This window comes from Pleurodeles waltl, chromosome 8, assembly GCF_031143425.1.
Source record: "Pleurodeles waltl isolate 20211129_DDA chromosome 8, aPleWal1.hap1.20221129, whole genome shotgun sequence".
Lineage (NCBI taxonomy): Eukaryota > Metazoa > Chordata > Amphibia > Caudata > Salamandridae > Pleurodeles > Pleurodeles waltl.
The window spans coordinates 398709737-398723355 of NC_090447.1; the positions used below are offsets into that span (position 1 = coordinate 398709737).

At 42.7% G+C, this 13619-nt stretch overlaps 1 protein-coding gene across 2 annotated transcripts in view; it reads left to right on the forward strand.

Moving 5' to 3' along the window:
- Positions 1-8134: 8134 nt before the first annotated feature.
- The window catches only part of LOC138249981 (inosine-uridine preferring nucleoside hydrolase-like), a 169863-nt gene continuing 164378 nt past the window's right edge, over positions 8135-13619 (forward strand). Inside the window, exon 1 of one of the 2 annotated variants that reach the window (XM_069204264.1) lies at positions 8135-8420. The gene's annotated coding sequence lies outside the window, so the exon portion shown is untranslated. The remainder of the gene's footprint in view (positions 8421-13619) is intronic. The other variant, XM_069204265.1, reaches the window with a different exon arrangement.

Genomic DNA, 13619 nt, shown 5'->3' on the forward strand with positions numbered 1-13619 from the left:
TTGGTCTTCGTAGATGAGTAGGAATACAAGGGCCGGTAGGATTTGTAATTCCGGCTCCATGGAGTCCTCCTTCCTCGTGGGATGTGTTCAGGTGAGCGTTTTCCCATTGCAGAAACTGTTTCCGCCGTGTTTTTATCCACGGTGAAACCGCCCCGGAAAATGTGGCGGATTGGCGGGTTGTGATACTGTGGGCGGCACATTGTCTTCCGCCTGTCTGTTGACGGTGACCGCCGTGCGGTTTGTCTGTACCGCCATGGCGGGCGGTGTGTTAAAGTGGCTGTCTTTGTTGGCGGTTTCCGCCAGGGTCATAATTCCCTTTTTTTGTCCGCCGGCCTGTTTGCGGTATTACCGCACCTTTAACACCGTCCGGCAGGGTTGTAATGACCATCTAAATCTTTCACCCCACATTAGTTCACGGACAGTTTATTGGTCCATTTGACTGACGTCTTCAGAGGTAGCACGTCCGGTATGATTTCATCCTTCTGTAATTCTTTGCACATCTTTTGGTCAGTAGCTCCATTGTCTGTACCGGTTTGAACTACCTTGTACATTATACTAATCTACACAGTTGCATTTTAGTTATTACATTTCTACAAGCAATATGAATTTCATGAGAACGGATCTACTATAGTTACATTCAACTTCTAGTTGAAGAAAACAAGAGGTCATGTCCTTTTGTGAGTCAGCACACGGCATGTTTCGAAAAACACATTTAATATGAGAGCCAGGCAGCTAGGCCTCGACTCATGCTAACCAAGGCCTACAAGATTTATTAGCAAAACTTTAATAACATAATCGTAAATAGTTAGTACAAAACTATTCAAATGCAATATTTTATAAACATTAGTCATTTTCATTAATCCCCGTATACATTGGCGGCCACTCCCCATGGTCACATTTCAACGCACGTTTTCAGCAAAACATATTAATACAATTTCTATATGGCATTGTTATACATTAGTTCATAAACATTTCATGTTAATATAGATTATATAAGCTACGCTCTCTCATCTGTGTTCTGCAAAAACAGATCAATGATTAATGAAAAAAGAAACTCCCTACCAACTCTACCCTCTTACAGCCACTGGGCACTTTTTTTTACAATAAAGCAATAATGTTCATGTTTTATGATTTTTTTACTGAATTTCAGTGGCTGATACTCAACGAGATGCCCATTGCACTTAATGTGCCTGACTGTACATTTTCCCTGATTGACACGTAATGTTAGTGGCACATAGCCTCTCACTAGCATGGCCATGTAGCATGGTCATTCATCCAGCTTACCTACTGCCAAATGCTGCTGTGGAGCAGTAATGGCACTTTATTGAAAGGTTTGCATGGTGGTACCCTGAATAAACATCAACCTCTCTGAGGACCTGGGTTCACTTACATCTGTCAACAAAACTCTTCAAATGTGACAAAGCTTCTGAGTGTGAGTGCCATTGTATTTACCATCATTTGTCCTCACCAGAATGATTTCCTCTGTGTTTTGCCTTGTTTTAGCCTCCACAACCTTATTTCTTCTTTTTTTAATCCTGAAGCAGGCAGTCACTAATACACACCTGCTGTCTGTGAGGCATTACTTCATGTTTGTGGTGGTTTGGGGGTTACTTTTGCAATTTTACAATTGATTAGTAAGAGGTGCAGTGACAGAGTGTGAGTCAAACAAGAGAGGAAAAAAATGTGTCAAATAGCTGAGAAGCACTCTGGATCTGGAACATCTGGGAAAATTGGAAAAAAGAGAAACAGGATTTCCTAGCAAGGCAAAAGTAGGATTAATCACAATGGCCAAGACACCATTCACCTCCGTAGAGCTGAAAAGCTAATCTCAAATGACTGCTTGCAAGCAGTCTTTTATACAGTCAGAAAAATGCTGACTTCATAAATATATCATTAAAAAAAAATAACAAGTCACAGAACTATAAAACTATAGTATTAGATAGATGGGAAAAAGTTTAACTCTATTCCTCTTCTAGCGCAGACTGTAGATCCACCTCCTTTCTTTCGCAATGCATCTGTACAATCGTGTGCTCTGGAAATAAAGCAAAGTGGGAAAGAGGCTAGACATTTTCCCTTTCAGACGTTTACAAAATTCCAAATGATTGACTTTTTTTGTGACGAGCAGCATAGCTTTTGTTTTGAAACACTGATTGCTGCTACAGCTACAGATGCACTGTGTACATTGGTTTGGAGAGATTTTTCCTGAGCTGTTTATTCCCTGGCATTTTAGCACTACCTCAACTGAGAGTGCAGTGAGAGAGCCCAGGAAGCGAGATAAGCACTATCCTCAAAACGTTGGTGGCCCTATTAGAAGGGTCACATCACGTGCGTGTGCCTGCTCTATGTTTAATCGGATAGGGCGGGACCTAAGTCTCACAAGCTTCCTCTTTTTGGACTGGGCTGCACAATGAAGAAATCGGACTGTATTTTACTGGCACTTTCTTTGGTGTGCCTCGTTTGTATTATGGGATTGTTCAAAGGTAACTCCTGTAGCATAATGTCATTCATAGAATGACATACGTGCATACTTGCATTTGCAATGCCAGAAAGTGACTGGCTGCCTGACCTCCTACAGCAAGATTCAGGCCAAGGAATGACGCTCCCTACAATAAAAAAAATGACTGATGGCAAATGTATATTTAAGAGATGGCAGATTGTGGGGAGGGGAGAGGGGGGGGGAGTCCCAATGCCCTAACAGACGTGCCACCCCTACTGGTTAGTGTCATAGAAATTAGGGATAGATTCACTGTGCTTGCTAAATCTTTTATAATTATCCACCCGTAAAGGGGCCTGCTGACCTGGTGGCCTGGTAACTGAGTACCCGCGCATTTCCACTACAGGAACTTGTGTTTAACAATCTGTTTGCAGTTTTAAATCCCCAGGTTCACTCAGCCATTTACCCTTCCCACTTAGATGGGTAACAATTTATATTTTGCATACATATTTTCCAACATACTACTTCAGCAGTAATCAGGCACTTTACAAAAATGAACGTTACTCTACTAAATAATTCTATATGCCTCATCGTGATTTCCCTGATTGTCATATTAAGATATCTGAGCTTCTACGCTGTGCAGGTCCACACCATTGGAGAGACAAGGGAAAAAACGGTATCTGAAGGGGTGGCAGTCTCAGTCCAGATTATCACACATTCAGGGTTTGTGATGTTTGGAGTGCTGATGCACTGGTGCTCTGTAAAAGAAAGCGGCCCAAAAACATTTTGCACAGCTCTCCATGGCACCTTAAAACCAGTGACATGACTTTTGGCATACTTGCAGGGTGTCCGACAGGTCAGAGAGTGTAACAAGCAGTAATTTTGCTGTTGAAGCCAAATGTTGATTGTGAGAAAATGCCTCTTTTTGACATGGTTAACCCCCACTTTTTGCCTGGTTTGTGATGTAGCCTAAAAGTTGTTAATGCCCAGGGCCCCTGCTAACCAGGTTCCCTGGACCAGAGCTTTTTCCCAAAACTGCTGTGATGCATTGGCACAATTGGAGACATAAGTACCTAGTAAGTGGTACTTAGCTACCCAGGGCAGAAGGGACTAAGGGTAGGCCCCTGAGGGCAGCACCACTGATTGTGCCACCCTCTAGGGCCATGCATACTGGTGCACTGAGCACTGCCATTGCAAGCTGAGTGTCCTGGTACAACCCTAAACTGCAAACTCAACGTGGCACACTGCATGTGTGCCCTGTCCACTACACACTGCATGCAATATAGGTAAGTCACCCTCTTGCAGCCCTTCAGATCTAAGGCAGGGTTCACTATACTGATTGTGAGGGCATTGTTGCATGAGCAATATGCCTCCACTTTGTCCTTGATACACCTGGGACATGGTAAGTGAACAGAGCAGCCTATTTAATACATGTGCTGAACATTGGCCAAGACAAGTTTCACAGCTACATGGTGGCCTTTCTGAACCCTGGGTTGTTTGGTAACAAACAACTCAGAATGAAGAATCTAAACTGGTATCATTGTTGAATTTACTATTTAAATGTACCCAGGGGTCACCTTAGAGGTACCCCTTGCAAAAGTTAACCACTCTGGCACGGTTGCTGGCTGTTCACATCCAGCATGCCAAGTCCAGACACAAATCTGCATCCCTGGGTGAGGGACTCTGCCCTCTGGGGTGTAAAACAAAGCCCTTCCTGGGTTGAAGTGCTAACACCCCCTCCCTCAGGAATGGGCACTCCCATGTTGTCAAGCTTCAAAGGGCTTACCACCTTTAAAACACGACCTCCAGGCCTGCTGCTAGCAGCAGATTGCCGCCCCATTGCGAACCCCCGCTTTTGGTGGGAGCAACGGCGGGGAACTCAAACAAAGGACAGGAGGAGTGGCCCTACCTGACATGCACCACCCCTAAGGTGTTGCATGCGAGGTGGATTCTCTATTTGATTTTGGATGGAAGGAAAAAAGCCAATCAGGTGTAGGGAAGTGATCACTTAGTGGGTGTGGCCACCCAAAGGTAGATGACCCATTGGTCACTACCTGGTTCCCCCTAAAACGTCCACTAAATACAGTATTTAGTGGGCATTCCTAGACCAAGAAATCAGATTCGATGGACAGAGGACCAGCAACAAGAATATCCAAAGGCACAAGAACTGTGGACCTGCTGCACAAAGAAAAAGTGCCAAACCCTGCCTGCTGCACCCAGGACCTGACAATTACCACTGAAGAGCTGCTGGACAGCTGAAAAAACTCTAAAGAACCCCAGAGGCCCTCCAGGCTTCACAAATTGCCAGATAAATCCCTCTAGAGTGGAGGTACCACTCTGAAACCACAAGGAACCATCAAGCCAGTGAAGTCCACTCTTCTGACCAGAGGCTAACTCCAGAACCGGATGCCGCAGCCAAAGTAAGCTTCAAACCATTGACCGCAAGGACAAACTCTGCCTGTTTGCCAGGTTTGGTGGCATTGCGCCCTCTAGCAGCTGAATCCTACCAATACCCTCGGTATTGGTCACCTGACTTCGGACACCAGGAAAAACAATCCTCCCGGGACTGAAAAAGGATCAGGAGGAAGCCCAAGTTGAGGGACTTCAGAACCCAGACTTTCTGGCAGAGTGCCCCTCTTGTCCTGCAATCGACCCATGAACCAACCTATTTCCTGCTTCTGGTGGCATCCTTGCTCCCAGCTCCTGGCTCACTGATTTGCTCTGCACCTGGCCGACCTGTGGCCTGCACCGAAGAACCAACTGTGCTCTAAGGGTCCCACACCTCTTGCGCCCTCAACTGCGACACTCCAGGGGGACCCCCAAGATTCACATTTAAACTTACTTGTGCAGTCTTTTTCCAAGTGGTCCCTCTCAATGGCCTTGCACAAGCTCCAAAGACCTTCTCCCGCTGCTCCTGCTGGAACAGGGAGGCACCCAAACCTCTCCAGCTGGCACGGTGTGCCCACCAACAACCTCGACCAACCTGCAAAAGAAGAACTTGGTAAACCTACTGTGTGATTTTATATGTATTTTTAAATGTTATCCTCTATTGATTCCTACGGTGTGTAATTACGCACAAAAGACTATTTTTATTTAGCTGCAAGAATTCATATCTCTAAAAGTACTTAACCAATTTTGATGATTTTGGTCTTAAAATTTTTCATTCAAATCTGAAGTATTTTTATAAATTAGTCTCCAGCATTTCCATAGAGCGTGTGAGTTGCAAGATTGATGCTGTGAGTACAACAAATGCTTTGCACTTCTCCAAGGTTGGCCTAACTGCTCAAACAAGCTACCATAAAAATTAGAGCATTAGGTGGTCTAGTTTTTACCCCTGTAAACCAATGTTTGGTTGCATGGACCCCCAGCACAGTGTGCCTAGCTTTGCACAGTACATAGAGGGCCAGCTTCCTACAGTGATAGACTGTATTTCAGGCACTGGCCTGTCAGTCACAGTGTAACAGTGACAAAAGGCCTGCCAAACAGTAGGAAGTAAGTGGAAGGGTATGAAGCAGTTGGCTGGCAGAATGGGGCTTGGTGACTGAGTATATAAAAAACATTGAATGCTGTTGGTGTGTGTGCTTGTAAGTGCATAAGTGTGTTTGCTCGGATACATGCTTAAGGGAGATCTTGTGATGTGGCCACCTCTCTATAGCCTGTTGCTGTTCACCTGTATTATAATGTTGACCCTAACATAATGGTGGTAATTCTTGCCATGTTGTGGGCATCTTTGACATGATGGTTCTTATCCATTTTAACTTGGTGATCCTGATATAAAAGTGCCAATTCCTGCTTACTGTGGGCATCTATTTCATGATAGCACCCACACGGACTATAGTGCTGACTCTGACAGAGCAAAGATTATTTTTGCCATATTATGGGCACACATGGCATGACAGTCCCTACCTTTGGTACAATACTGGCCCTACTATAATATGGACATCGTTTGCATGAGATAGTGATAAATGGCCGTGCAAGATAAAATCTGCCCATGTGTCATATTATTACATGAACATGCTTGATTAATGACTTACATTGATATTTGGTACCAAACATTCAATGGCTGAAAATGAAAAAATTGATATTTAGGGAAGAATAGTATTTTTCTAATATATATTGATAAGCTTTTATTTTGAGAAACTGAGTTTATTTTGAAAAATAAAAAGTTTGCATTTAGTAGTAAAATGTGTGCATTTTGATAAACGCCAAAGCAGATGGTTGGGGTGAAATTCTTATATTTCTAAATATATATTTTTAAAAACAGTTGTAATAATTATTTAATAGTGGCACCTTTGTTCAGAATACTAACAGTAGTTGCTGACTAATATTGCTACAGATTTGTGCAACTATCTAAGGAATGTCAGTGATTAGTCAGTGTGGAGATTTTACAGACATTTTTATTGGGAGGTACTGATTGGGTACTATTACATACAATACAGCTCATAGATGTGAGCTGGCACTAATGTGCAACAATTCCAAATCATGTGTGTCTATAAATCTCAGATCCTCTGTAGAACTGATATTAAACCATAGGCAATTAACATTATTTTTCAAAAACAGCTTTAAAAACATAGCATCCAACATGTTTAAATCTTCTGAATTCCGACCAGTTGTACTGTCCAAATGTATTTCATGTTCACAACACAGGACATTAGTGTTCCCTCCTGTTATCTGGGGGGCCTGAGATCCCTCTTTGTAAATGCCTTTAAACTATGTTCATTTTAGATCATCATTCTTTAAAATAAACCCTTTGTCACCGATTTTCACCAAAAAGTATGGGGCAGATTTACAAGAAAGTGGCACATCCGTCCCAATGCGCCACTTTTCTTATGTCCTCTTACCGCCACCTAATGACACTATGGTTGCATCATATTTATAATACGGGCACCACAGCGGTCGTTAGCACAATAGCATTAAAATGTTTGATGCTACTGCGCACTTTGCTGCACTAGCGTCAAAAATGTTGATGCTAGTGCAGCAAAGCACAAGGAGGTACATAGGTTACTATGAGTGCCTTATTTTAAAGCCAGCTCTGAGCAGGCATTAAAAATACGGAAAAATGGTGCGCAAGGGTTTACAAAGTGGCGCAATGCAAACATTGTGCCACTTTGTAAATTTGGCACGGAGAAAAGGCCACCTTAGCGTAAGAAAAAATTACTCTAGGGTGACGCAATGTAGCGCAAGGGGCTTGTAAATATGACCCATGGGCCTGATTTATGAAACGTTAGTCAATTTTTGACCCAAAAGCAGAGCAAACCTACAAAATGTAATACTTTATATTTCGTACGTTTGCGCCGCTTTTTGGCCGCTTTATATACTATATTTTGTACATTTGCACCACTTTTGGTCAAAAAATGACATAAAGTCGGCGCTAACTTTTCAGAAATCAGGCCCTATGTGTTTTAAAATATCACGATAATTACAGTATTGTCCAAAAGCTTCCACACCTGACCAGCACCTCGTCCCCTCGAACACTGCCTTGTCACTCCTCGGGGACGTGCTCCTCTAAAAAATATACTCCTGGCTACGACCCTGCAGGATGTTTTTGTGAAAACAAAGCACGCACAATATTCTTCGCCTTGTGCAGGTACTTATGGGCAAACAGAATCCATATTTTAAAAGAATATCAACAGAGCCTAAAAAAGAGCAGGTTTTCCCCTTTAAGACTATAACTCGAATTGGAAAACGAAAGTCAGCTGCTCCCGCATACCTGCCACTCAGACAGAAGTAAACACTAATTAAACATTGTTGGAGTGGCGCGTGTGGTGAACTTTGCTTTTAAGGAGGATCTGGTGCTCTGAGTAAAGACTCGAGTTGAATATTAATTACGTTTATTTAATCGGCGTACAGAGAGCGACCTGCCACAAACTAAGGACAAAGAACTCAGAGCACGTTGTTCGGCTCAGCCGTGGAAGACTGTCGTGTCTTTACTCACTCTCACACAGTACAGACAGCTTACCCGGAACTAAGGACGAGAAAAAGCACGGTCAGCTCCTCGTTTACCTCACATACTCTTCTCTTCATGTTTAATTTAATTGTCAGAAAGTGAGCCAGAATTGTACCAGTTCTTTTACTTGTTATACTTTATTTTAATTTTTGCTACTACTAACTAAATTGTTCCCTGTGTTTTTGGTTACCTAGTGACTCGATTTACGGTTCGAGGCTTTCATTCAATTAACGGCTCAATACTTTCTAGTTTTGGTAAAACCTGAATTCAACTAATTTAGTTTTAGTCTAGATTACAACTGCCTACGAAAGAAAAAAAGCTGGGATGGAGTACGGTCTTCATAACGCCATAGAATAATCTGCGCCTCATGCTTTACAAATACTTCAGGACTTTTCTCCTTCAAGTTGAAACATAACTCCTTTCAATTCTACCTTATGACTTCATATGTGAGACATCTCATAGTTGTGTTTGTTCTAGGAGCTGAGAGGCATCAAAGCGATATTCTGCTTTGTTTACATTCACCAGATGGCTCCGTGTCACCGGGACACAACTTTTGAATTCCTGGACTTTTGGTATGACATATCATTGTTATTATGCCTGTTAATCAAATTGGCTCAATTGAAATGAACCAAGACTACAACTTCCAGAATGCACACGCGAAAGCAAAATTTAGAAATTGAAAAGTGGTGTCTGGGAGACATGGAGCCTAGCTTCCTCACAACTTCGATCTGCTATTTTTTGTTACTCTTCAAACTTTCCGAATTATTAACTTTCAGAGCAATCAGTACGGTACTTGTTTTGTTAATAATAGAACATGAAAACTTAAAAGTACAAGTATGAGAATGCAAAAAATGCATTAGTAAAGCTAATAGGTCTTGCATCTAGGACCTTTCGGTTTTGCCAATGGCTTTTCGTGATGCAGGACTTCCGTGTGTGTGTGCGTTGGGGGGTGGGCAAAATGCTTTTTTTCCGGATAGTGTGCAACATTGGTTGAAAATAACATAAAAGGTACAATGGTGCAACTCATTCCACTAACACTTACGTGAGCATAATGTATGTGTGCACCAGCGGTGTGGTGCAGAAGCCATTTACTTTGTTTTTATTTACCGATCTAAAATGACAAAAGCAACATGGATCAGTAAATTAAAAAAAGAAAAATAAAGAGTGATTTGTGTGAAAGCGTACATAAACAAGCATTTGCAGTGTATAGGTCTCGCATTTGCTGAGTTAGAGCTACTGGCACTGTAAATTCATAACTGGATGTTTCTTGCCACATAAATTGGTCTACCCTGCCTCATAATTTGCTTTTTCCTGCTACGTAATTCCAGTGGCCCAGCATATAATTTATGCACTTCCATTTACCTTCTTCTATCTGCATCCAAAAATGAAAATGTTGCAAGGACCGCAGAAAAGTGTCAGTGAGGAAGGTTGATTGTGCCAAACAACAATGTAGTTACTTGGAATTAAGTATCACAAATACAAAGCTGACAGCCTATATTCCAATCATGCATTGGGACCCATACTAGAGCTAAGGAAAAGTAAAAGTAGTGCCGGTTTTTCAGCAAAATGCCCAGCCAGAAATTCTCGCTGGCACCCAATTTAGGATTTGTGGGAAAGTTGCATTTGGGGCATATTAATGGCATATGGTACACAGAGCACCTTGGATCAAACTCACGCCATTGGAAGGCAGTATTTTTTACTAATCCGCGAGATCGAGCAGCTGGCTGCGGACGGCACAGGAATGTTGAAATAACACTGCCATCGCTCGTTTTGCAGAGGCCTGCTCTAATCCCAAGGTTTCTTCACCACTTGTCTTTTCCCTGTGTTTTTACACAGTGCAGAAAATTGGGTAATGAAAGCAAAGTCACACATTTCAGCTTCATTTTTCCCCAAGAAGCAAGTTCGACCGTCGGTTTCTTTGCAAAAGATTGTTTAAGCTTCTTGGTGTGAAATCGTGAGAGAGAGGGAGAGTACAGACCACAGAGGGAGAGAGTGGCTGCCCTGCCCAGGATGACAGCAGTGCTTTCATCCTCCAGCAAGGCAAACAAAGGGCTGGCGGTGTCCGACTGGGCTTCATAAATCATCGTCAGGAGTTGCTGTACCTACAGCTTATAACACTGCAGATGACACACACACAATAATGCATGAAGAGCAGCACTGTCCCGCGCCCGGCCATGTATTCTTTTTGTTTTTTCTGTGTGCATTTAAGTTTAGTGGCAACACAAGTCACAAAAAAAGTACTGACGTCAGAATAAGAAAGACAATGAGGTGAACGTATTCAAAGCCTGCTGGTCACAAAAAAAACAAGTTCCACACACACCAGCACACCTTCCTCCTTTGTTTATTCATTTATTTTTGTGAACCGCTTAACAAAAACAAGTAGCAAACATATGCACACAGACCTCTCGGTTATTATCCATGTAACAGGGTCAATGCAAAGCATTCGACTGTGTAAGGGAGGACAGGAAGGACAAAATGAGAGCGAGGGCGGTTTCAAGGGACCCCTTAAAGAGGCAATGCCAGTTATAGCTTTGTGGGGCCCACAGCTGCCCTCTCAGTGTTTTTTGTACGTTTTTGTGCCTGTTTCTCATTTATTTTTTTACAGTGTATTTAGTTTGTGTAAATAAATTGTAAGTTGCATTGTTGCTGTATTTAAATGCAGGCTTGTGGGATCATACTCATACAAACATCACGCTTACAGTCACTAATCAGCAGGGCACGCCCTTGAATCAGCTCTTTAGGGCTATGTCAGAGGCAACAAGGAAATTAAAGCTCTCCATTCCAAGCCACACATGGGAGCTAAGATAAAGGAGGGGGACTGGAAAAGCCCCTCTCTGCTGCTGGTTTTGTTATTAGAGGGAGCTGGTGGGAAGGAGGGACTGAACACGCATGCACAGTGAAAGACCAAAAGGCAAATACTAAGTGGTGCTGCTCCCAGAGAGGAAAAGGTCCCCTACAGAAGAGATAAACAGGACATAGCGTAACTATACAGTAGTTGGTGCTGCTCCCAAAGAAAAGAATGCAGGACAAAGAAGCAGAACTGACCACTAGCAAGCAAGGATTTTTTAAGGATGCTGGAACCAGCAAATGAAATCGCTTGAATTCGCTGGAACCCACAATATAAGCATACTCAAAAGTATACAACACGCCGAACGCTACACTCGACCTAAAAAGGCCCATCGGAGTGGGAGGAGCAGAGGAGGAAGAAATAGCTGTGGGAGAGAACAGCAAGTGGGTGGAGATCACACTATGATGAGCGATTTGGGGAGAACTCAGGGGAAGAACCCAGAGGGCCTTATTCGTAGAGATAAACTTACACTTTTGTGTTAAGTTTAAGATTGTTTGCTGTTCACCGTGATATTTTACTAGTTGTATCTTTACTCCTGTGGAGTCTCTGCTCATAAAAAAGACAGGACAGTTCTATCTTTTATGTATGAAGACTCCATAGCGTAAATATACTACTAGTAAAATACCTTTGTGAATAGCAAACAGTCATAAACATACACAAAAGTATAAGTTTGCTTCTGTGAATCAGACCCTGGAGTGCGGAGGACAAGCAAGAAGCATCAGGGCCGGCTCTTTGGCGGTGCGGCTGGTGCCACCGCACCAAGTACTGATCAGGTGGGGGCGCGGTGCTTGCAGGTGTATTATGTTAAAGGAACCTGCAGTGGCATTCCATGCCTCCAACAGAGGTGCAAAGAACATGCACCAAGAAGGGTTAATTTGGGTAGAAATGCATTTGTATTTTTAAATAGAACCCCCAACCATGGCGTCACATTTTAAATTCTGAGTTTGTGCTTTTCCAGACCAAGCACTCTTAAACTAAAGAGCCTGTGAGTTTTGGACTCCTACACCTTGTAGTCCTCTGTCTTATGTTACATTTCTTTTACACTGATTTACACACCTATGATTGATTTTCTCTGTGTAATGTGTGTGCAGTGTAAAGTGCTTTGACACCCTTCACTGGTTTGAGTGGTGCTATAAAACTAATTAATTGTATCTGAAAGAGAGTGGTTATGGAGACTTGAGGAACACTGCTAAAGGATGGTAGTGAGGGAATCCATGGTGGAAGTGGTAGTTGGTGGCACCAACAAACATTGTCGCACAGGGCGCCATCAGTGATAAGGCTGGCCCGGAACAGCATACAATGGTGACATCAACACAGGAGCCGGGAGAGAAGCCCATGAGGGAGAGAACAACATGGAGCACAAAAGAGAGGAACTCGGAGCGAGCGAGGTATTTATTGGGAGCACACAGGGGAGAGAGCTGGAAAGCACTCAATGGCGTTCCTAATCAAGAAAATTCTAGTTACCTAAAAGTGAGCAGTGTCATGAAACAGGTAGAGCACTGCTGCAAGAGAGTTAGTACTGGCAACTCACTGAGTGAATTCAGCTGAAGGGGCACTGGTTCAGTGGATGTGTCTCAATCACTATTTCTGAACTCTGAGCCCCGGACACGTTCTCACTCTTCATCACCTTTGCTGATCTCTCAAGTGGTTGTTGAAGTCAACAAGGAATCTGCTGCTCTTTGGAAGACTTATTAGGAGCACAACACACTCCTAAGTAGGGCACTTAGAAATGCCTGAAACTACATTTGTCTCTATCAAGAATGATTTTATGGCAGTTGGTGCAGCGATCGCCTACAAGAAGTCAAATGTCATCAGAGATCAAGTCAATACGATCAGACAGGACAAGCCCTAATAAGCAATTGGATCTGACCAGTAGGGCCGGAACAGTTGTCAGAAGGGGGATGCTGCCGTCAATTTTACATCACTGAAGTTATAGGGAGTTGTCCCACAAAAAAACAAGTATAGAAAATGAGCCACACCCATTCAGAACGAGAGTCATAACAGTGTTGTATGTAGCTAGTTGTGTATTTGGATCACACTGTTTCAAATATATTTCTAAGGCATGGTATAGTAGTAGCACACTGTCATTTGAAATGGCAACAAAATTTGCACTGGCATGCAGTTTTGCTGATAAAAGTATATAGCCCACAAACAAGAATATGTGGAAATCAGGTTTCAGCAAATATTTATCATTTGCACATCACCAAGTAAAGTGTTTTGATTTGTTGTGATCATGTTAAAATCAGTTTATTTAAAGGTTTTTAAATGTTGTGTTTTGTTAGAAAAAAAACTGACATCCTAAAGTCTTTCTTTCCTTTCGCACTCCCTGTACCCCAGCAAGATTATCGGATAGTTCACTTTACAAAAGCTTCTAACTTCAGAGAAAGAAA